We start from the raw sequence: 24,954 nt of genomic DNA on the forward strand, positions 1-24,954 counted from the left end.
AGTCACTTTGCATGTGTCCTCTGCCTGGCTCAGCACGAGCTGGGGGAGGGGGGGGGGGGTAGACTCCCGGGTCAACAGTGCGTGTGCTGATGGAGGCAGGTGAAAGTGAGATGGACTGTCAGCCTTCTTAATAATGCCCAAAGAGAAATATTCTCTCAGACCACCCCTCTCTACAGTCATTTCTCTAAGCCGCAACTCTCATGGTAGAAGCTGTTTCCTATCCAAATTTGCAAGAAGACTGGATGATTTTTCCCCGCTTTCTCTCCCCCTCCATCCAGTATTTCCCTTTTTATTTCCCTCCCCCGACTTGCTTTGCCACAGTTTACGCACTCGACTTTATGAATTTACTTAATTGACGCTGGTGAGGAGCATGTGGGACTTTGAGCTATTGATTTGCTGTAGGCTTCGGCGTAGTTGGAAATACCAGTCGGTCTCTGGGGTGGACTCATGAAGCTTTCTACCTCGAGTCCCCCAGCACTAGGAAGCCGGCCTTTTCAATAGATTTCTTCATAATGTCACTGTGGAAAGCTAATGCTTTCACTGTATGGAGGGCTCCACTGTCCCTAAGGAGAGCTCGCCCCTTGACCACATTTGTCATACCCTGGAAGCCATATTGTACAGCTCCCTGCCCTGATAATTCTCTTGACAAGGGACCACGACCAGGAGTAAGTCAGCTAAAGCTTTATTTTGCTATGTCAAAAAAATGTCACAGCAGGTTAGGAATGCTATGGTGCCACATGTAGCCCAGTGGCTACGACAAAATGCCTGCCTCCTTACATTTGAACTGTACGAGAATGGAGTTGAGAGAAAGATGGAGGAGGGGAATTTCTGATTCCTTACAACTTAGATGTTAATATTAGCACTGGCCTTCACTTAAAGTCGGTCACTGAGTTTAAGTGATGACAATGCGGCAAAGTCACTAAGTCTCACAGGTCGAGGGACGCGAGCAATCGGTTGGCTGGTAAACTCACCTTCAGTTTAGCCGAATCAAACAGGAAGGACCCTTTGCAAACATCCATCAGATATCACGGATGATTTTTGTAAATATTTGATGACAGCAACAAGGTTTCAAACAAGTTTGTACAGGGCCGACAAAAGACAGTGGAACGCTCCAAAAACACCTGTTTGGAACATTCCACAGGTAAACAGGTTCACTGGTGACAGGTGATCGCATCATGATTGGAGCATCCTCGAAAGGCTCAGTTGTTTACCAGCGAGGATGGAGCGAGGATCGCCACCTTGTGGACATGTGATACAAACGGTTAACACAGTTTGTTTGCAAATGATTGAATTCTGTTTCTCTTTATGGTTCTTGAGGACTTCATTGCAGCGAGGTGACAATTGTGTTCCCAAATCCCAGCAATTAACTTGGAAATGACTTGGAAGCACCAAAACTACAAACCGGAGCTGTAATAACCCTGAATTTCCCCATAAAAGAAATACAAACTGGAGCAAGACTGTGCACCCGCGACTGAGAAAGTGCCAGAGACAGAATGAGCGTGTTCTTGTTCACAGCCATCTTCCCTGAACGCCAGTCGCTGTAGGTGATTTTTGAGAAAGAGCCACAGGTCTCGTCTTTCCCTGTTCGCTTTCTCAGGGAGCACCATCGTCATAATGAAGGTGTGTAATAGAACATGACACCATAATTATATTCTCCCAGTTAAGAGGCAGTGTTTACAACAAGCACAAGGCTGCCTTTATTTTCTCCCTGCTCACACACACACCCTCACTCTCTCTTTGTCTCGCTCTCTCGCCTGCCCCTTCTTCGCTTCGTATCATGTGCCATTTAATTGCATTAAAAAAAAAAAATGCTTGATGAAAAAATGAAAAAAGTAAATTGCTTTAAATTGCCTGTCACAGATTGTGTGGCGTCGCCATACAGCAATAAGACTCGTGCATTGTGTTGGGTGCTGGGTAAGCAAGATTAATGTGTCTGCTGCCAATTTTCGAATTCCCTGTGATTCTACGCTCAAAGAATTGCCCGGGATAACATTTTGAATCAGAACAATTAGCTATTAAATGTATCTATTGGTTTTATCGAACACAGGGCCATGTGGATAGAGACAGGGACACAGAGAGTCACACAAATGCGTTCGTCAATACATATTGGATCTGGCCAGCTAATGGCCTTTCCAGTGCCCACGTGCTGTTGCACACAATGGGCCGGGATGGCATTTTAGCCTAATCTAGACTCGGGAGTGACCTCTTAGAAGTCCTCTTCTTTCCTTCTTACCTCCTTCTACCTCTCCCACCTTCTCCTCCTGTTTTTTTTTTCCCCTAACGAGGGATATGAGCGACACGGCAAAGCACCCTATCGCGCCCGTTGAGCTGAAGACTTCCACAGCAACCCAGAAAGAGCCCCGAGGGTGCAATTAAAAGTGAGAGAGGAGAATGTCAGCCGGGGCGACAAGCAAGGGAGAGCAGAGCGGGTGAGGGAGGGAGGGGCGAGGGGGTAGAAGAAGAGGGTTGGGCACTGGTGCCACAGGTAACATGGTCATGTTACAATCCACAGAGGAGGCCCTTAAAGGCTGCTAATGTGTGGAGGTGTCAGCTGCAGGTTGTTCCAGCATCCCTGCTCCCTTTGGCCTCCCCGCTCCCTCTTCCTCCCCCGCTTCATCTCAGACTCAGTTTGTTAAGATATGTCATCCGCAATCCATGTTATGCTGGTCGCTGGAGAAATTTACACCTAAATCCCAAGCGTGAATCGCGAAACCGCATGTTCAACCCAAATCTGGGGCTCTCCATTTGTCTTATTGCCCATGTGGGTTAGTGGCTCACAACCGTGTTCCCACTGGCAAATTATCAAAAACTGGGTAGCTGGGTGAACTTTTGCTCTCCAAATGTACAAAAACAGGCCTTGTGTCCGTCGTCCTTGCAGCAAAATGGGTACAGATGTGACCAAACAGAAAAAAAAAAAATCCCCTGGAACCCTGTCAATATATATTGATCTTTTGTTTAGCTGAGAAACACCGTCTAGACACACTGTCGCATTGTCTCGAAAATAGCTTCACCCCACTCCAATCTGACATACAGACGCGCACGCCTTGCAGATTAAGGCAAGGAAATTGATCGCTAAAAGGAGATTTCAGACAGATGGGGGATATTACCACAAAGGAAAATACAAAATGTCCACGGATTGAGGAGGGCAAAATCATCATCATAAAACGCTGCCAAATAAACAGCCGAAAATCCCCAGTGAAATTGGAATGCAAAGCTGAACTGAAACTCCTGACTTAATGTCAGCGCAGCGCTGCAAAACACCAAAGTCCTCTAGTCGAAATTAGGATTCAACCTACAACACTGGAACAGCACCAAGATTTAGTTAACGGCTCTCTAAGTCCCCTTCCTGCTTCTAAATAGCACATTAAGTTTGACTCCAAGATGTGCTACCAACATCTCATACTTAACAGTATAATTGAAAGATATATGTAACATTTATGCCTTAACCCCTAACCCCAAGTCTAAAAACAAGTAGACCTACATTATATAGTTTGTGAAGGTGTGTACTTCCCAAATGCTTGTGTTCAAACCCAGAGAAATCTGTATTTTCATTCAAGATAACGGTGCCTTTCATTTGGTCCTCTTCACTAGCTGTACTTGCTATAATTTCCAGGGAAAAAGCAGCTGATACGTCAGAGATTGTGGAAGGAAATCGGCCCAATAGATTTTCATTGGCAAAGGTGGCTGTTTAACAGTGAAGACAACTCTGCATGATCCCATGCCGCTTCACCACGTCACCAAACTACATCTTTTGTTTTCACTATTTTGATTGAGAGAGAGAGAGTTTGGATGTTGACATATCTGCAAATGACAAACATATCTGATGAAATATTAAGAAAAAAAACTTCAGGCAACAGCAACAAAAAGAACACATAAGGCTTTTGTTATGAAACCTTCAATTTGTGGACTATGCGGCTAATCAGCTTCCTGATCATACATGACAGCGATATGAGACTGTGCCTTTGACTGAATGACAGTAATCCAAACAAATTAGCTCATACTATCCCTGTCAGAGGCAGGGGTGTGCCCACAGCATTCATCCCAGTGCACCGCTCCAGAGCTCACTGCAAACACATTACCTTGCCTCGCTGCCCAAATGCATACCAAATAACCCATATAAATCATACAATCTGGGCCAAGTCAATGAGAGCCCCCTATTTTCCCTGTTTTCTACTTATTTCCACCATGCCATCAATCAGCAGAGCTCGCATCACTCAGTCCGAAAGCTCTCACAACCGTCGCCGGAGTGGCCCAGTTTAGAGCCCGCAGAGGGCTCCTGAAGTAACCCTTCCTCTAGTGCACTTGATTTTACGTCTCCACAGTCTGGACTAAATTGTGGGTTGCCAGCTCTCCACACACTGCTCCGTCTCTCAGCTCGCTCCCTTTTCTTTCTCCCTGTTCTCCCCGCTTTGACAAAACCAAAGATGAGCTTCTATGAACTTGCACCAGTGTTTACGGCTGTGTTTACCATCTCTGACCCTCTCTGCGCATTATTTTAAAGGGCCCCCTCCCCTCTGAAGACACTCCACATTCTCTTAGTGTATTAGGGCAGCATCAGCTCCAGTGCCAAATAATGACTTTCAGCCCTGAAATATGGTTCTGAACTGTGTCATCATAAACAACAGAGACTCTCACTTTTTAGCGAGCAGTTTCTGATCCCACTTCTCAGAATTAATTGACTAAATGGGAGCTTAAAGTCATTATCTCCCCTCACCAGTTCTCCAATCCCGCGCTAGGGGCTAATAAATGGAGGTTTGATTTCGCTAAATGTCCTCTCGCGAAGATTAATAACGGCTCGCACCCTGGTGGCAAACAGATGTGGTCATTCTTGCTCGACGGCTGAGCAAATGGGCACAAGACGTCCTCTCGCATAAAGAGCAAAGGAATAATAGCTTAATAGCATTCATCTGGTGACACGTTAGCAGATGATACATGCCGGCTTGTTTGCTTTCCTGCGTGTTCACCGGAGCACATGTTTTGTCACCAGCGGCCGTGTGGTCTAACACAGCTCCCTTCTGAGGGACAGACAAAGGCGGAGGGGGGAGGGATGGGAGGATGGAGGAGGCTCAATGGAGGGGTCTGCCGGCTTCCTGCTTTCCCCACTGTGGCCTTTGTGGTAATACACTGGCGGTTATGGGAGCCTCCGTCTCTATGCAAATCAGCGTTTGCTTCCCAAGTGTTTGTGTGCGCCATGTGCAGTCAAGCACAAGAGTCTGTTTTCTGTACATTTAGCCCCGCACAGTCTGGAGCAAAAGGCCAGAGCGGCATCAATGTGGGAATAATGCTCACATCAAATCTGGTAATTAAAAGCTGCTATTTCTATATCAATAATGTTGTTCACCTCTTAATAACACCGCCCTGCGAGACGAGTGGATCGCGCCGCAGCCGCTGCTTTTAAATGACTAGTGCGTCTCTGGAAGCAGATGCATTGATTGGACGACGTAAAGGTCAAACTTGGCGCAGTGAATTGAAAATCAGTGAAGGAGTTGTGTTCGCACGTTTATCTCGGCGCCCCCCCCCGTTGCGACAATTACATGAGAGGGAACGACGTGGAAGCACATTTCCATTCAGACGCATATCGACTGTAACAGCGGGTCAGCGGCAAGAAAGCTGCAAACACAATTGTCACACAACACTAAATAATACATGGAGCTAAAGCAAAGACATCGCACACCTAAAATATGGCACTAATAAAAGGCTGCGCGGAGAAAATGTGTTTCCCCCTCGACTAAGAGTAATGACCTTTCCTAAAAGCCCACCATAAAATAACAGCGACAGTTAGGAGCACCTGTTTTTACATTATTAATAGCGGAGGCTTCACACACAGTCAAAAGCTAGGGACGTGCACTGATACTTCGACTTTTGACTGTTCTTAAATTGGACAAAATTCTCTCAAACAGCACCCAGCTAAGCCCACTGAGGCATTGGAGTGTTAAGAAAGCCATTTGTCACAGGCAGGACTTGTGCCAGGGTATCTGTGCAGCCTTGGGATAAAAAAAAAACAAAAAAACAAATGAAAATAATATGAATTGTATGAATACCATTCAAGAATAAGCCACACAATTTGTGATAGCATCTGAATTGAAATGCCTTGTATAAATGCATTTTTTCGTTAGTAATACTCCTCAAGAATGAAGGGAGGGTATTCGCTGTGGTGCGTTCTGAATGGATCCTGCTGCATTGCTGCAAAAAAGAAGGGTCTTCCTGCGCTGTTCTCAATCCAATCACGTCAAAAGGGATTCGGGCGTCCTCTGAGATGAACAACAGACGGCCATGATCTCCTCTGACCTTAACTGTGACTCATGTTTATTTACCTCGGCTAGTTATCCCTGAGGGACAGCGGCCTCATCACTGAAATGAGCGCTGCGATGGGCTGTTTTTTTATTTCTTTTTTTTATTGCCACTCCTGGGAACGGACGACTCTAATGAACAAAGACGCCTGATTGATCCGAGTTAGCATTTGATTCCCGAGCTCTGCCAAGACACACGATTCAATATGCTGGCACGCCATTGGAGCACCCCTTGAACTTTGCTGTACACACATCTTTAATCACACTCACCTTTTCTCGTGGCTGGTGTGACTTCCAGCTTATTTGTAATTACCAAGCTCCCCGGGGGGGTTGGCTGAACAACAGGCCCGGCCATAGGTCACGGAGAGACACTGTAGCTGACCATATGGGCTCCGGGCCCAGGGGCAGAGAGCGGGTGGACGGCGGCGTTGGCACCGGGAAGTTACCAGGATGGTCGGAGCTGGAGATTGAATTATTCGGAGACAGGAGACAGCCTTATCGAGCGGCGGCCACATTGCTCTGACGTTTTCACCCCAGTTTCTATTTCCCATTTCACACCTGGACTATTGCCAGATAGGATATGTTCAGCCACCTCGTTTTACCCCCAGATTCACAATCGGCAGCCACCAGTCAAAAGAGGGTATAGTGTGTTATCTATCACCAGCGTACCACCCGCGGCACCCTCCCCTCTGTCCCCTCTCCCTCTGCTGTGCCCCCCTCCCTCTCCCTCCCCTGTCGCTACCAGCACGCCAACAGCATGGTGTTATTCCAGATAAACAATCAATACTGCATTAACGTGTCCACGGAGGCTACCTGGAGTTAAACAGGCAGACGAGGAAAATAATTCAAGCCAATGTCACGGGCGGACTTCAAGCAACTAATCTTGCTCATGAACTGGCAAACCGATATACTGTATGTATATATATACGTGTGTTGGAAATTCAGGCCACTCTCTTTCATTATCCTCAGCCATCATTTCTTTGTGTTTGAGGTCAGCAGATACATTTCTTTTCCTTCCTCTCCTCACTGGTCACAGAATGAAACCCCACTGCATTAAAGAAGTAATACCCTACTTTATAGCAAAGGTGACCATGGATATTGGAGAGCAGGGACCCATACGATCGATTTGGAGCGAGGAATGGAAATTTTAACATGATTCCCGGCCAGGCATTTCAACTCAGGAGTATTGGACCCTCTCTTTTGATGACTGCTTCCAATCCAGCTTACTGCTCCATTTCAAAATTCTGATGACGTCTTTATTTAAGAAAAGGGCAGCGAGAGAGGCGAGCCCCCCGGTGTCCCGCCTGACGGCTGTGTGGTCCTGTTCCTCTTTGCAGAGCTTGTCTGCAGCAAATTTGCATTCACTTTCCCATCGCCGCCATTGAAAAAAGAGGGCTTTTTGTTGAGAACCTCTGTGGAAAAAAAAACGAAAACAAAGGCGTTCTTATGAGGAGGCCCAACAAATAGTCCCTGCCTCTCCCCCTCCAAGACTGGAATTAAATACTCCTCATTCCATCCTCATTCATTAGCCCCCACGCCCACAACCCTAATGCCGTATGGGGGTATGAAATACCTCGCGCACACACACAAAATAAAGGAGTCGGACTTGGCTGAATGATTGCCGAGACTGTTTACTAATACTGCTGCTCACTCTGCTTTATTACGGCGTGCCAGGCTTTCCATTACTGCAAAGGGAGAGAGGAAGGGGGAAGAAGCAGAGGAGGAGGGAGCGGGCAGAACAGAAAGGAGAGAGAGGCAGCGAGACTGCCAATGTCAGATTAAAAGAAGAAGAAGGGGGAAAAAAAAGAATGGCTCAGTTGATTTACACCTTCATTACTCTCCCCTAACTCTGCTTATTGCAAATCATGATGCTGCTTTATGAGCTGAATCCTCTATTACGACAAGGCCGGGAAGACGGCGCTTTAGTCCATAAAGCAACCGTACAGTAACCGCCACCCGGCAGCACCCGACCCACTCATCCTACAACCTGGCTGCCAGCGAGGGGAAGGGAGGCAAGGCAGAAAGCGAGCCCCATGCAGAAACTTGCTCCAGCGCACAAAAAACCCTGGGCTCGCTCGTTCGCTTTGCTCGCCGCCCCCCTCCTTCCTGGCCTCGTGCCCGTGGACAACACGCCCCGATTTCTCCGAGCCAGATGTCAAGGAAGTATGACTTAGTGAGTGCACGGCTCTGCGGCTATGTTGGGGAGGAACTCACAGCGAGTGTTTAATGTTAAATGAGCGGTGCCATATTTAAGTCAACAAAACACGCAGGGCACTGGAGGTGTGCGTTCACCATCCCCCCACCACCGAGTGAGGAGGTGCTACTGATGCAAAATATGTGTGTATCCAAATAGAGAGCCGAATATGTTTTTTTTTTTTTACTTTTATTTATTGCACCAGGGGGAGGTTGCACTCTTTTTTTGCAATGATTAAATTTGTGTCCGCGTGTGCGGCGAGCAGGTCCGAGACAAAACGGTCGAGGGAGCCGAGTGCAGGACCCAATAAATCAGCCGATAGGTTGAGGCGTGTAGGTGAGCACGGGTGTCAGTGTGCTGATGTAAACAGGGCGCGGGTGCATGAGGCACACTGGATGGAGGTTTGTTATGTGTATGTAACACGCTGCTCCGACCTGGCCTGTCTGACTCCCATCTGGAACAGGGTTGACAGAAAAGTTGACAGATGCTTCACCAACGTCCATTATTTATGAGACTGAGGAGATCCACACTGCATTTCACAAGTGTCTGCCTCTGCTACTGTAGGTCGAGTTCTGACATTGTATTCTGTGTGTGTCCGCACACACACACTCACACACTCACACACTCACACACACACTTGCTTCCTCGTGTTTGTGGTGGAGGCTGATGGGTGGTTAGTCGAACGCACGCACGGGTCCACTTTTTTTTTTTTTGCTCAAATGCACCAATGTGTGCTTAGGTTTTTGTGTTCGCACATTCACTCCATTGTACACCAGACCTGAGGAACCACTCTGCCCACCTCTTCGAGTCTGACCCTTGACCTCTGGAGTGTCACTAAATCCCTGCCAGGCAGCCAGCCCTTCAGATCCTGCATGGAGCACCGTACACCAGCAGACTCCAGCTCTCTTAAAACCCACTTAGAGGCTTACAGCTGGGAGGCCCGACCATCGGATTGAATTAAGGCTATGATTAATTGAATCTAGTGGTGAGTAACTTGAATGACTGATGTCTCGTAGGACCAAAGGTCTAGACACAATGCTTCAGAATAAAGCCATATTCATTTATTCTGTGACATCACAGGCAGTTTCAGTGTGCCTCAGGCATGGATGGTTGCCTCTAATATTACTGCTTGAAGTGCTGCTTTAAGCCCAATACCACCGGCAGCACTGCTGCTGCTGCTGCTGCTGAGCGTGCCAATGTTAATAAGAGGCACAATATAATTAATACAAATGGAATGTTTAATGCAATTTTTCCATTTCAAAGAAATTCCCCGGGCATATTTCCCAAAAACGAATTCAACTCTCTTGCATTGTCCTCGGGCAAACAATAACCCAAGTTTGGCATTACCTTCATTAGATCAAACTCAATTATTGCAGAGGCCTTGCAGCTCCTCAAGCACAGGGGTGGACTCTGAGGCTGCCTGCTCCTGCGACTTGAAGGTCCTTCGGCAGGTCCTGCCCCATTTGTCTTTGATGGACAGCGCCGTCAAACAGTAATTGGAGGCCTGTGAGACCGGTACACATCCGTTTGTCAGTTATTCATGTCAAAGCACCGTGTGCAGCTGTTGGGGTTCGCACAGAATGACCTTTTCTCAAAGGGGACAGGTTTCCCCGACTGCGAGAGAGACGCCCTGGGTATTATTCAGCCCGATACAGTAGCGCACTGTTATTACTGCGTGTCCCACGTTGCTGCAGAAAGCTTGTATTGTGTCCTTCCCAGAGGAATGTACAGTCCCAGAGCGGTACACATGCTTTGATTCGGCAGGTAGTTTGTGCAGAGGTCTTTCTGTTCCTCTCCTTCACAATGAGCCATCCTAATGTTTTGAGAAGTAGCAGAACAATGGCAGAAACCTCTCTTTTTCATTCTGGGGATTGAAAGTAAATAGGACCTTTGCTGATGTGTTTGCCTGTTCATTTACAGCACCTCAGACTACAGCTTGCACATTGTACCTCTACCAAAAAAAAAAAAAAAAAACCCTCACAAAGGCATTCTGCAGGACAATAGCGCAGCGGCGGAAACGGGCGCACAATGGAGTCCAGATATCATTCACAACATAGACAGGAGACCATTATCCACAGAAGGAGGGGCCCATCTGAAGGTGACAGGTTCGGGAGACAGAGGAATTGTGCGCACGGCGCTGCCACCAAGACAACCGTCTCCCTGAAGCCTAACCTATAAGGACAGGTTTTTGCAGCGCCAGTGCCCGCTGGGTTGAGGTGTTACACGTCATCTGCAATAACCTGGATCATTACTCCTGGAGGCTGTTAGAGGGGAAAATCACATCACTCTGCTTTCACCGCTGCCAAGAAAAATTGACACGCTAAAAGTCACACAAAGACACACCTCAATATGCACACGCACGCACAAAGGCCCACAAACAGCCTCGCCGCAGTCTCGCACGCCTGCAACCAAACACACGCGTGTAATTACACACCAGCAATCTATCACATACTGTCAGTGGTGTCTGGGGGGGTTAACATACCAAGTGGCATCCCAGCAGCGTCCCACCAGCCGGCTTTGCCTGAAGCTGACAGCTCTCACTGCGGCTGCCTTGCAGGAGTAAAGTAAGCATCATTATCGCCTTCTCTCGCCATACCACTCTCTACTTGGAACAAGCATAACGCTCTTTCGAAGTCGCCCTTCTTTTATCCACCACCCAACCCTCTCCCTTCACTCCCTTCTCTGTCTTCATTGTACTCCAGTCAGGCGCTAATGCTCCTTGTCCTGTGGCTGGACTCTCTGATCTCCTATTACCCTCTCGTCATCCGACAGTCAATATTATCCCCCCTCCGTCCTGACCAATCCTCATCCTCTCCTATCCCTTTGCTTTCACGAAAGTCTCAAAAGTCAGACAGACAATGTTGCCCCTCCACCCACCCCCGTCCACTCCTTCATGCACTTGCTCGTCTTCCATACACTTATTAACTGGCTGTCATGTTCAGCAGCCTTCCCCCAGACAGTGTTTAGCGTTCCTCAGTCCACTTACTGCAGCCAGAGTTAAGCCTCTGGGCTTTGCACAGACAGGAATCCAACTAGAGGGGAAAGGCAGGACCTGCGGACATGATCTGTCTGCTGCACTCACTCACACTCTTTCTCCTGCAGCAGCTACCTCAAAGCAGGGCTGAAACACACACACACACACACACACAGCATTACCTCCAGGATGTTTATCTTTTTTAATTTACTGTAAAACAATGTACAGTAGCAGCTGCCCAGATTTAAAATTTAACTTTATTTTTTGCCATAATTCCTCATTTGTGATAGTCACAAAGCAGATTTTCCTCATGAAACTAAATTCGTTTCATGTAAATATCATTAAATTCCAATTTTTACCAGTTTTTGTAACCTTTTTATCAGGTTTTACAAGTTACATACACCCCAAAGTTTGAGCACCTTCTGCCCAAACGCATAAAAACTACGTGAGGAAGATGCTCTCAAGGTGTAATTTTGACCAAAACGTCCTTTTTTTGTGAATGAACTTCACTCTTCATTTAACACAAAATGCAAACCAGTGGGCACGTTTTTACCTCCACCAAGGAAGTTGTATTGTAAGCCTTGCTGGTTAATCTGGACGTCAGCAGGGTGTCTGAGAAATTTCCATGAAATGTGGTGGAGAGATCAGCCTCGAGCCAAGGAATAGTTGATTAGATTTTGATAGTGATCTGGATCTGTGATTTCCACTATTAGATGATTATTGCCCCCCCTTCCACACACACACACACACACACACACACACACATTGGATATAGAGATTTAATTCCAAATCCAATCCAAACCCTGACGGTACACTGGCGGGGTCAAGAAATCGATTTCACCTCAAATTTAAGAAAGAGGGAACGTTCGGTGTCCTTGAAGGTGGCTTCCCTCTAGTTTCAGCTCGTATTTTAGATGACACCCAAACAGAATTCGACTCCCGGGCTCAACTCGGCATTGTGTTGTAGCTACAATGCTGGATTTGTCACCTGCCCCTTCCTTCTCCACCCTCCTCTTCCCGGGGCAAATGGTGTAAGAAATGAGACGTGGCTGGTGGATATACTTTCATGCCCCTGCTTTACCAGTGTCATTTCGGCAACTCTGAAATTGTGCCATGGTCTACAGGGCTTTGTTGTAAATCACTATCTCCCACTGTCAGACTGCAGTCTGCTGTACACTGTGGATGCCTGGCTTTCTGCTGCCTCCTGGGTGACTAATATATCTTGTTAAATTGTGCTGAGAAGCGTGCGGAGAACTGTACACCTTCCCTCTTTGTACTGTTTGTTTGCTTGCGTTTGCGCCCGTGTGCGTTTGTGTGCGTCCACTTCAAGATGTGCGTCCGTGCGTCTGCATTTCGCGGCTGGATAGGTAGGTGGGGGATGCTACTTTTCCAAATATGTTCACTAAACTCCACGAGTCTGTCAGGCTTTGTCGGTAATTCAGTTAGATTGCTATTCGGCCAGCTTCCGCTCACCACCAGCACCCCAGTATCGGAGTTGTGAAGCTATCTCTCAGCCACTTCATAATTAGAAAAGCTGTGGAGCCAAGCCACAGTTTGAGGGGGAAGAGGGAGAAAAAAAGCTGTTGGCAGACTGCATTATTCAACATTGGCAGCAATTTACTCTGTCTCCCACCCCAAAGACATGAATCTAAGTGATTTCATAGTCACATCCGTCCTAGTGTGCCATACTGTATAAAGCTGGACTCTTCTATTATCACCACCTCTTAAGCCATGCACTGTATACTATCAGCTTCATCCAGCACTGTACATACACACCACACACACACACACACACACACACCATATCTCTGTGCAACCGCTTTGAAACTAGATTTATGTGTATATTTCTGTGTAATTGGTGTTCTTGCACAAAGCAGGGAGAGATAATTACCCATTGTTAAGTGAGGTGTAAATTGTCTGATCCATGTGTATTTATCTTCTCAGCGCACGGAGAGCAAAACAGGCCTTTTCGGGGATTTAAGCCGACTCTACAGTGACGCTCCACTCTCCTGGCCGCCATCCAGCTCTCAAATCCCCTTTGCCGAAACCTGTCGAGAAGCAGCCTCGCCGTGGCTCAACCGCGTCCCGTCTAATTCTAGCGTCTTTTTTAGTCATAGCAAATTCAATCTGGGGGCTCGGGTTGACCTTCAGAGAGGGGGGTGACGCCGGTCCCTGCCAGTAGTAGATTTAACTCGAAACAGACGGCACATTTTCTTCCTCCGCGTGTTAGTGGCGGACACGTACGTCTCTCCTTATTTTGGTTTCTGTGTAATTACGGTCCGCAAATAGGCATCTCTGAAGGGAATCTGTCTCATTAGTAAAGAGCAATTATCAAGTCGCCTGCAGGAAATTTACTCTAATGGTCACAAGAAGCCTCAAGAAATAAAAGACAATGTCATGGTAGCGGGAGAAAAAAGTCAAATCTGCCATTCTTCAGGAAGTCTGTCCTGTACAGCAGGGGGCATTGTTCTGGAGAAACAACAGAGAAAAGAAAAGAAAAGAAAAGAAAAGAAAAGAAAAGAAAAGGGAGAAGCCCAGTCGGCTGGCACTGAAAGCAGCAACTCCAGATAAATATTTGGCACAAGAACATCTTAGGAGGAATCCCGGAGCACCGGCAGTACAAACAACGTCATGATTTATTATCACATCATGCAGACCGTGACTAATGCACTCAAACAATCAAGGTGCATCTAGTGAACTACAATGCCCAGGGGTGCTCTCTGCCTCCGACTTCAAACATTCGTAAACGAAGCACACACACGCACACACACACACACATTAAAGCCACTCGCTGTGCACGCGGCCTCGACGAACGTCCACGAGTATCCGAGGAGGAAAGAAGGCCGCAGACATTCCCACAGGGGATCGCAGCGTGCCTCGCCGCAGACAGCAGCCGCCACCGCGATGTGATTTTATTAGCTCCAGATGCCGCTGAAGAGAGGACTAGAAACGTTCAATACTGCGAGCAGGACGCATCAGAACGATGCTGCCCATCTGGAGCACAAATAATGTAATCAACTCGGGTCACCGGTCATCGCCGTCCGGCCGCCGGGTAAACCCACCATCCCGTGACGTCAGCGCTCACGGGGACAGGCTGGCGGATTGAGACTCTAACTTTTTGGAATATCCTCTAAGCTGCTGCGCGTGACCCGCGGAGTGCAAATATTTGGGAGAGGAGAAAGATGCAATGTGAGGGACTGTCTATTGTGATACGAGCCGTGGTTTAAGACACGCAGATGGCTCTGATGTGTCTATTCCCCTGCCTGTCAAATCAGTTCTGCAGTATTACTTTGAATGTCTTCATGCAAAGTGCTCACACAGCTCAGGCTACAAACACATATACACTATGTGCTGTATGTTCCTCACACACACACACACACACACACACACACACACAGGAACTCTATTTGCAGAGCCTTTAAATATTCAGCACCTGCCGTGTTTTCTGTATGACTTTGATCAGCCACAGATTCTACTCTGTCCCTTTCATCTCTGAACTTCAAACCAGCATACGAAAAACCCGGACCACAAAACCTGTTCTGGTTCAGACAATCTCCGATCACCAAGCTGCTCTTTGCCTTATAAAATCAAGCAGGGAGTTGTTCCAATGATAATAATAATTAAAAAAAAAAAAAAAAGAGAGAGAGAGAGGCGGCGAAGTTAACCTAGTCATTACGAAAGTGAAGCTTCTGCATCATTGCTCAATCTCTCGAGCGCTCGGCTCCTTGTTTGTAATCTGAAAAGCATGTGTGCAGAGGAGTGATTATTGCGGAATATTCCCCTGGTAGTTTGACAACTCCCCCAAACAACTTCTTGGCCGCCTTCAGGCGTTTTACCTCAGGCTTACATTGAACCAGCGCAATAACTAACATGGAGCAATCTGCTGGAAGGACAGTCAAAACTTTCCAAAGCACTGAATTCAATTTTCAGGATTGCACAGTCCTGTCGGTGCCCCTCTCCCCCTCGCTCTGTCAATACCTGCGACTTTTGAGTAAAGAAGCCAAGTTAATTCTTTTATAGCCCTGCCTGCATTATTCAGCAGCCCATTAAATATTCACAGCCACATCGCTGATATCATCTTGTAGTCAATAACGCTGGAGGACACGTTGTTTTAAAAAACTTGAGTCAACTCCAGGGGTGATTTCCTCAAAAAAAAAGCAGGGCCTTTCAGCTGATCTCTGCAGCCAGCACTAAACCGAGAGGCAGCAGGGCATCACAGCGCGACTGCAGGCGAGCACAGATAGACAGCCATCCGCCTTTATCTGCGCACGCTGTCCCACCTGCATCGATTCGCATCCCGTGGATTTGCCACTGGCTGCAGCAAGATCATCGGTGGAGAGGGAGAGGTGGGCACAATCCCCCAGAGATTCGAGCAAGCGTCGCGAGGGCCTTAAGTTTTCACGCGTGACAAAACAAGGCAGAGGTGCGTTTACTGCCCGGGCCTGCATGCGCGCATCACCACGGCGCGGCGGGGCAAGCGTACTGCGTCGTGCGGGACCTCTGCACCGGAGGGGCACGTTTAGTTCCTGCATCGACACATGAATGAGAATTACGCACAGAGCCGTTCAACAAAACAGAAAAGTTGACGAGCCCACCCCCCTCCCAGCCATCGACTGACCCCAGCTTTAAGTTGAATGTACAGACAATGAACGCGAATACAAATAACTTCCGATTCAAACTCATTTCCAACGAAAAGCCTGAAGATGTTCCAATAATTAGCGTTTACTCCACGGGCGATCTCGTTAAATATAAAGGCGACAAGCAGATGAAGCTCTTATATAAACCATGCAACTATTTCGCATAGGTCATTACTGTGTGCGCAACCCAGAATAACCCGGCTCGGACCGCCTCGGCTACAGACGCTGCAGGAGAAGTAACTGAGCCGAGCGAAATGTGCCACAAACGAGAGCATATCCGCAGCGGATGGAAGTTGCAAGCAAAGCCCCGCTCACCTGATAATGAAGTTTATTCTGGGAGGAAAATTTTCCCGGGCGTGTGGAGGCGCGCGTCGGAGCCAAGTGTATCCGTTCACTGCAGCTTTTGTTGCCCGTTGTTCCACCTCAACTGCGCGTCTCAGTCGCGCTGCATCACTTCTCGCTGTGGATGTCAGGGAGGCTGAGAGGCTGAGGGGACTCAACCCTCCCATTGGCTGCCATTCACAAGTCCCCGGCACAACCGGGCGGAGAAGGGGAGGAAGGGATGAAAAAAAAAAAAAAGAAAAGAAAAAACACACGACCGAGAAAAAAAACAAAAGGGAGACGGAAGAATGGGAGATTAGCGCTCCGGTGGGGCTGCGTTTCAACTGCCAAGCGATGTTCAAGTTTAATAATAAGAGCCAAACGTTGTTGTGCATGCGCTTTCTTTACATTTGCATAATCCCCGATTAATAGTTGCAAAGTCAGAGGTTGAGTGTGGGTTAGAGTCAATCAATAAACGGTTATTTTTATAAAAGCCTGCAGTTAGAGTCCCTGCGTCCTGCAGAACACTGGAAGGCACAGACCGGGTTATGATCACGGGGACTAATTGAATTTGGGCGGCTCGGTATGAAGTAAATGGATAAATGCACCAGGAACTATCATGCATGGACATACTGGCACGCGTTTGGTCTCAGGCCCACCATGATACCGCTGCAGCCTGCTGCTGTCACCGCTCTCTCAACCCCCTTTTTAATGATGATTATTTTTACATTTCATTTGTTTCTTTCTGTGCAAACTTAGTTTAACTGCACTTGAATGACAAGTCTATGAGCTCAGTAAATAAAAGCATGACCATGCATCCATCACATCCTGCTGTTCCAATACCTTATTACTAGTACTGCTAATGCTACTGCAGCTAAAAGTACTGTGACTCCATGTTACTACTGCTGTGGTTGGTGGTGCTGTGAAATTGTCCTGTTTCTAATATTCTGTCCACTTGTAAATTGCACTTACCAAAAAGTTAACTACCTCTGATACATAAAAAGATAATAATAATAATAATAATAATAATAATAATAATAATAAGAGCTTGCTTTGGCTGATCGACTTTCCAACACCTGAAAAACCTGCAGCTGTTACTTAAGAGTAAAGTACATCAGGTTGGATTCCAGTTTACTCGCCTGTGGCCGACCGAGCTCTCTTACAGTCATTGTTCTGTGGGTGGGTGGGCGCCACCGTCGTGATTTACAAGCCAGACCTTCTGCACCTTGCAAGTGAAATCTGCTCCGCATGGTCTGTTGATGTTCAGAGCTGCTAATGATGTCAGATTCGGTGTGGAGAAGGTTAGAGGGAAATCTGATTACTGACCAAGCCTGTAAACTGTGGGGTTTTAGAGTAATCAAACTAATGCAGCTTATAAATGCTTCATCCAGTGCCCCGCTTTGACCAGATTACACACTGTAATCTGTTCTATTTTATTTGTACGCGTACATGAAATATATTCTTGTGCTGTTACTGCGCCTGAGCTCGACAGACCGTGAGGACAGAAGTCGGCGTCCGTCCTCTGCTAATGATTTTAAGATCTTAATGTCAGCAGGGGAATTATTTTGTCACCCTAACTTACATAAAGCTGATGAGGTTCTTTCAGCTGCGCCGTGAACTCGTGATATAAGATTCAACGACGTGCACGAATCAGAAATAAACACATTTTCATCAAAGTTAGGCTACAACTGGCAGATATGCTAACTTTGCTAGCTCAGGTTAGCAAACATTAATCCTACTTTTAGAGAAAACAACTTAAATTGCTTCCGTTGTTTTATGATACATGCGAGTGCAACCAAACAACAACAACACCACCAGCTTCACATGTGAGACAGCGTGTGATGAGCTCAAGTCACATCACTGCACATGTGATTCACGGATGCTCAATGATGACAGCATCACATGGGCTTTTTCGGCGCATCGGACTTCACATGTGCTTTTTTATTTTTTCCACGGGGTGCGTGGCAGCTGCAGACATGCACAAAGATGCACGCACATGCTACAAGCAAGAGGGTGGCGCGACGCTACTTCCTGCAGAGGGCGTTAATGAATATCAGCAGATGAGAGCAGTCACGGCGCAACACTGGGACCGTAATCAGTCACATAATTAAGTTGTTTTGTTTCAGCGGCGGCTCAGCGTTATCTTGTGATGATGAGGTAATGAAATTAGAACAGGTAAACAAAGTATGATTTCTTGAGATAACGGGATAATGAAGTTGTGATCTTAAGATAACAGGAGTAAAATTAAAATTAGATGTAAGCTGCCCTCCGCTTCCATACGACTTTGTAAACACTCTTAGAAATTAAAAAAATGAATGTGTTTGGCAATAACAACGTGTCAAAAAAACACTGAAATGTACAGTTCCTTCTTTTTTTAAATCATTTGAGTCTCGAAACAGCGAGACGCGAGCCAAAAAAACATATGTCACACCTAATAAAAATGTAGCACACAGAAAATGTGCCGTATGAAGATGGAAGGAGAGCCTGCAGGCGTTTACGGTTTTATGGTTTCAAATGTTTTCTCTTTTTTTTTCAAAGCCAAAGACCCCACGCTGTGCATGCGTTACCACCCATGCAGTGTTTGTGTCATGATGACCACTGGCTGCTGCTGGATTCATGAGTTTAATCCCTGGAAGCGCTCCAAGCATCCACTTTGCTGCTGCCCTGTCCTCTCAACCAAACATCAAACTCTTGCCTATAGCGCAAAATGCAGTGAGCCAAGGGGACGTCTGCATTTGGCATCATGTTCTATCAGGAGATCAGCCGGAGATGAATAACCGCTGCCCTTGACTGCATCATCGCTGCTGAATGAGCTTACATTGCCTCAGTAGTTTGTGCAGTTTATTTAACAGCCTGCCTCTGTAAACACATCACAACAGTGAAAGTGGTCTGCAAACACCAATTTTGTCCCAATATGACACATCTACAACTTGTTAAAAATAAAATGCAGACATGCAGTTTCTTACAATCTTATTAGTGCTTCTTGTGTATTCGACAAATTAACACTAATTGTTGCGGTATCATATATTTTCCTCTAAAACGTCTGCAAGAGTTGTCTTGTAAAGGACTTTTTCATATTAGAACAGAAAGCCCAGACATTCATGCTCATGCACCGTGTGTTACTTTACAGAAAAATGACATTTATGGGGCACGCAGTGAGACAGGGGATGCAGGGGCCAACCTCGGTACAAATTCCTTCTCCTATTATGCCTGACAGCTGAGATGCTTCAGGATTTGTCAGAGAAAGGAATTGTTCAAAGCATCAGATGTGAAAATCCAGCCTCATTTGTGGCCAATACTCCAGGCTTCTGTGTTTATAGACATCCATGTTTCATTAATCTGTCTCACCTTGCCAGAGTCTGTGTGAGCATTACAATAAAAATGGAGGACACGGTGAGCTACGGTCACGCCGCCTGGTAAAAGTGAACACATCCAGACCTCCAGCCCCAGCTCACCCTCCTGCATCAGGCATTATTTGAACTCATTACAGATAGCTGTTTGGCTGCTGTTGAAGTTTCCAGTTTACTCCTGTACAGATGCGGGCTGTTATGATGAAAACCATGATGTGTAATGTGCTAATGTCGCTAACTGAACAAATGAGTGTAAATCTTCATTCATTTCATTTTTTAAAAAAAGGCTCAGTAATTCCATAAAGCAGCTGGGGGCTGTAGTTTTTACCAAACATCACTCAAACAGGACTAAAAAGTCTATGTGTTGGGACTATTTTCATTCGCGGATGCATACGCATTCGGTGTTCTGCAGTATTTACAGCACCTGGATGCTGTTTGTGGGATTTCTTCAAAATAACCTACAGTGACTGTGTTCATGGTAGTGAGGGGCAACATCGGAATAAGCTCTGTCAACCTTGAGCTACACAAACTGCAGCCGTTAATAGAATCCAATGATCGCCGGTTCTGGTGCTTTCATGGGATTTGCTGAAAATAAGAAATAATAGAGAATATGCCCACTGTCATGCTTCAGATACGCTACATTTCTATTTTGGCTTCACTCCTATCTCCTACACACTTTTCATTCCAACTTTCACATTTTTCTCTCCGGTGTCGGAGGGATTCATGCGTCCAGAAGAGCAAAGGCAGTTTGTTTGGATTAAAAGAAGACCTGGGTAGTTAGCGTGAGCAGCGATAGCCTCCAGAAAAGCATCACCTGTGCTGCTTCATTGAGTTAAGTCTAAAACCAGCACATCAAAGATGCCATGAAACTCAAACAAAATATTCAAAGATTAAAAATGTATTTTTCATTATGGAGACTTATTTTATTGTGCTTAATTTTATGTTTGAGACTTGGACCTGTGCTGTGGCAGAACCCCCAAAAAGGAAATCAATAGGTCTCCTTTTAGACACACAGTCCTATAAACAATCCCAGAAAAAGATCAATACACTACAGGAAAGTGAACAAGGGAGCACGGAGGAGTCAGGCGCCCAAGCAGCCCCTATCACAGATATCATTGTCTTTTTTCAAAGAATATCAGATACGCTGTTGTTCTGTGAGGCAAAGATAAGTTTTTATCAACACAGTTTCCCAACTCCCAAGAGAAATAAAAACACAGCAAAATGTTTGGATCCCTCGACTTGGAGGACTCTGCGCCATAAATATTCACTGTGTCGCAAGTGATGCTGCGCCTCCTGCATAAACTGGAACTGTGCCGAAAGACGACCATATTTCTTCTGTCATTTTCCACTGAGATAAAGCAACACTTAACACAGAGAGGCGATTCTGTCTCGAGCTTGTTTACGATACATATACAGTACATAATTGTCTTTTCAGGCATTTTCTGAATCGCCGCACTGTTCTGAGCAGCTCACACTTTCAAACAGCTGATGGTCACAAGTTTTCCACTGCGTGGTAGACGGTTCTCTCCGATGCTAAGAGGTTTGACCTTAATGTGGGTTCGACATGGCTATATGATGCACATTTCCTTTGACTGCTGACCGAGCTGCCTTTCTGTGAAAGGCAAAAAAAAAAGAGACTTTGTCCCCTCAAGTATGGAAAAAAAAAGTCAGACAAAGATGGAAACGCTGTATTTTTGCAAATAGTGACAAGGTGGAAGTTGCAGCAGATGGTGGATTAAGGTATGATAAACAACAGCAGATCAAAAATTAAGTTATGAAATCTCATTTTCTCTCCCGAAACAGCACCGAAAGCGAGCTTGAAACACTCATCACACCTTCTCCAGCCAGTGCAGAGCTGAAAATGAGGCCCGGGCTAACTGTCAGAGAGCTATTCACACCGAGGATGTCTTTGTTCCCGTCTAATGACCGAGGAACACACGACACAACTTTAGTACATGTGAGGGAATGAGGAAACTACAGCGAGGAGCTCTTTGTAACGCCCTGCAGAGGACAAACCGTGTGCAATAACGTTTGGTTGGAGGGAAATCGTTGTTGCAAAGGTTTCTGTGGTCAAACCAGCATCGCAGTGATGAGGTTATCTTTTCAAGTGCTCTTAACTCGACGAATATTGCATCAAACCTTTGAAAGAGGCCACATTCTTCGTCTTGCAAACAAAAATCAGCAATAAAACGCACCTCTGTTCAATTCCCCCCATTCACGAGTGAATGCAGTCTGGTGTGACCATTAGCTATGGTGGCTAATCTTTAGATATCACTTAAACAGACATTATTGTGCTGCTGTTAGCCTTTAATTGCCACTTCACTCACCGCCTGAAACTGTGGCTCTGAAAAAGTTCAGCTGTACTTTGCTCCTTTTGTGAGGGACGGCAGCTTTAATTAACGTAGTTAATTAGTTGAAACGTTCACTTTCTCAGAAAAACAAACCAAAATAAGGCTTCTGTTAGTCGCACGGGAAGCGTGGCGACTTGTTTTCCGCGTGCAGCTGCGTTAGCTCGCATTAGTCATGCCAGCAACAAACTGTATTATGGAAAAAAAAAAATTAGTGTTTAGAGCAAAACGTTCATACATTTGTGCACTGATGTGGGATATTTTTGTTTTTTTCTTCTTCTACATCACCGAGCGAAAGATAAAATAGATAAATAATGGCGAGACAAACTTTAAATTACGGTATTTTGTTCAGCAACTCGCAACTGATTGACTTTTTAAGGAGTTGTTTTTTAATCTAACTTCCAGTGTATGGTGCAATGCCTCCATATATAAAGTGCTTAACATGTTTTTATAGGACACTGGCATGGGCACCTAAGCATGAAGCCAATTAAAGTGCGGATCTGCATGCTAACAGTGAGACAGACTTTGTGCTGTTTCTTTTATGCGCATACAGTATTACTAATTTGGAAAGCTGATAAGGTCTTTGCACTTGTGTTTGGCCTCTATGTGTACCTACTGAACATGAGGATATGGCTTCCACTGGTAATTGCCACTAATGAGATGACCTTTCCCAGCTTCCAAAATACCATTTTCAGCTTCAGCAGGAAGTTCTTCGTGAATAGCGTTGCAATTCTTTCCCATTTAAAAGGAAAAAAACACACACAAGGCAGGATTATGATCTGTCCTTTGCCATCTCTGTTCATTTCCCACACTGAAATATTGTGATTACTCTCCACTGAGTGGAGATTGCTGTTATGCAGAGGAAAGCGGAGCAATAACTGCTTCTGGAAACCCCCCCGATTCGGTGCATATTTTCTGACATTGTGCAATAATCAACATAATTCTCTGCTGACAGAATGGCAGCCACACCTCATGCTGATCAGCAGATTAGTCAATGGGAATATTTTAAAGGATTCTCAGCAGCTCAGAGGGCCAAGAGACTAATTTATCCCAGATCATGAGCGCTTCACTGCCAAACATCCATATTGCTGAGGAAGAAATATCGCAAAGACGCGACTTTTCTTTTCAGATGAGTCACACGATGAGGCGAATCATCTGGCCTCAATTGTCGCGTTTATTGAAAAGCTAATAGAAGAGCATAAAAATGTCTTGACTCTGCTCCTCAGAAGTTCTCACAGTCTCTCTGCAGCTACGGCTCACCAGGAGCGCCGGTCTGAAAGGGGGCCGGCACACTGGAGCCAGTTCAGATATGCCATTCAATGAATCACAGTCAAGCATTCGAAAAGGATTTTAAATGGCGTTTGGACCTGAATTTGAGGACCTCATGCTCGACAGAAACTAAAAAAAGCAGGAGTCGGAACCATACTTCAGGCCACCGTAACAATAGCGAGGGAAAGTGGCACGCGGGGGCTGTATCAAACACGCAGAGAAATCGCCAAGGGGAGTTTATATTTGCATGACACTGTGACACCCTGTGTTTATTAGCATGCAACCTGCAGCTTTTGCACTCCACGTCGGCAAAAACCTCTCCCCTCCACCTCTTACCCCACCTCTCCCTCCCGGAGCTGAATCCATTCCACCTCTTTAACGGCAGGCCCGGGCGTCCGGGCATGCTCAGTGAGCGTGGCTAATCAGCCAAGCCGAGCCGTGTCCTCTGACGGAGAGAAATCCCTCTCCCTGCTGGAGCGCCGCTGCAGATGAACTGCCGGTGCTCTGACTCCGGCGGGGGTAGGAGGTGTGGATGAGCATGTGGAGGGGAGGGGAGGGAGGGGGGGTAAATGAATTAACCACACATCTAAACAGTTCGTCATGTCGCATTTACTCTTCCAGATTTGGCAGGAAATGCACAAAGTGTCCCGTTAAATGATGATAATTCCACTTCTTCCACAATTTTGCAAGGTGTGTGGGAGTTTTTTTTTTTTTTCACCGTCTCTGCAGAGGTTTGAATAGCACAGCTTCATGCATATGTAGAGGTAGAAATTCAGCGGTTCATGATTTAAGGTGATATTCAAAGCCTAATAGTCCCTTCTGTGTAGATATGCAGCGCTGCAGGTTCCTCTGGTAATTGGTGCTAACATCTGAAGACTATGTAGGCATCTGAGAAACTGCTCCTTTCCAGCAACAAAGGCAGAGAATGGATTCTATCGTGGCATCGAGGAACGAGAAAGAATATTAAAAATGCAGGATTAGCATTTTAACATCATATTCGGCCGTAGCAGATAAATGGACGCCGACTGCCGGAGATTAGTCGTTCTTTTTTAGACGTGAGAGCGCCGCGGCGCAACGGGAGATAGAGGCATCTAAGACAACACAGTGACCCTTGGTGAAGCAACAGAAAAAACAGTGTACATTTTGACGGCATCATAAATCACCGGGCTCATGGCAGGCAGCCCAATTGCGCTGCGAGGGCAGGCTGAAGCTACCGCCATCCCTCCTCCAGTGTCCCCTGGCTGTGTCTGAAGAAAGAAGTGGAACGGCGAAAACACGTCTGCTCCCTCTGTCTCTGCCCCTATCGGCATTGATCTGCCGGTGGGCGGGGTGAGCGGCCGTCGTCACGCTGCAGTCACGATACGGCGCCTTTGAGGCGGCCCTGATACAGAGTCGACAAAGTACGGACAGAAACAGCACATGACCCCCGAGTGCAGAGGGTTCAGCCTGGTTGAGATGCGCTGAAATGCACTCTGGGAGGACGCCTTCCCAGTCTTTCACCTCGGAGAGAGAGAGGCAGAGATAGTACATGAAAGGCCTGTACGAGGGAGAGGGAGGAAGAGAAAATGCAG

The 24,954-nt window shown here is 46.4% G+C and overlaps 1 protein-coding gene across 1 annotated transcript in view; it reads right to left on the reverse strand.

Moving 5' to 3' along the window:
- The window catches only part of LOC121623706 (cadherin-6-like), a 51,726-nt gene extending 35,220 nt beyond the window's left edge, over positions 1 to 16,506 (reverse strand). The window contains exon 1 of the mRNA XM_041961101.1: positions 16,411 to 16,506. The gene's annotated coding sequence lies outside the window, so the exon portion shown is untranslated. The remainder of the gene's footprint in view (positions 1 to 16,410) is intronic.
- Between the last annotated feature and the right edge of the window lie 8,448 nt (positions 16,507 to 24,954).

Source organism: Chelmon rostratus, chromosome 20, assembly GCF_017976325.1.
Source record: "Chelmon rostratus isolate fCheRos1 chromosome 20, fCheRos1.pri, whole genome shotgun sequence".
Classification (NCBI taxonomy): domain Eukaryota; kingdom Metazoa; phylum Chordata; class Actinopteri; order Chaetodontiformes; family Chaetodontidae; genus Chelmon; species Chelmon rostratus.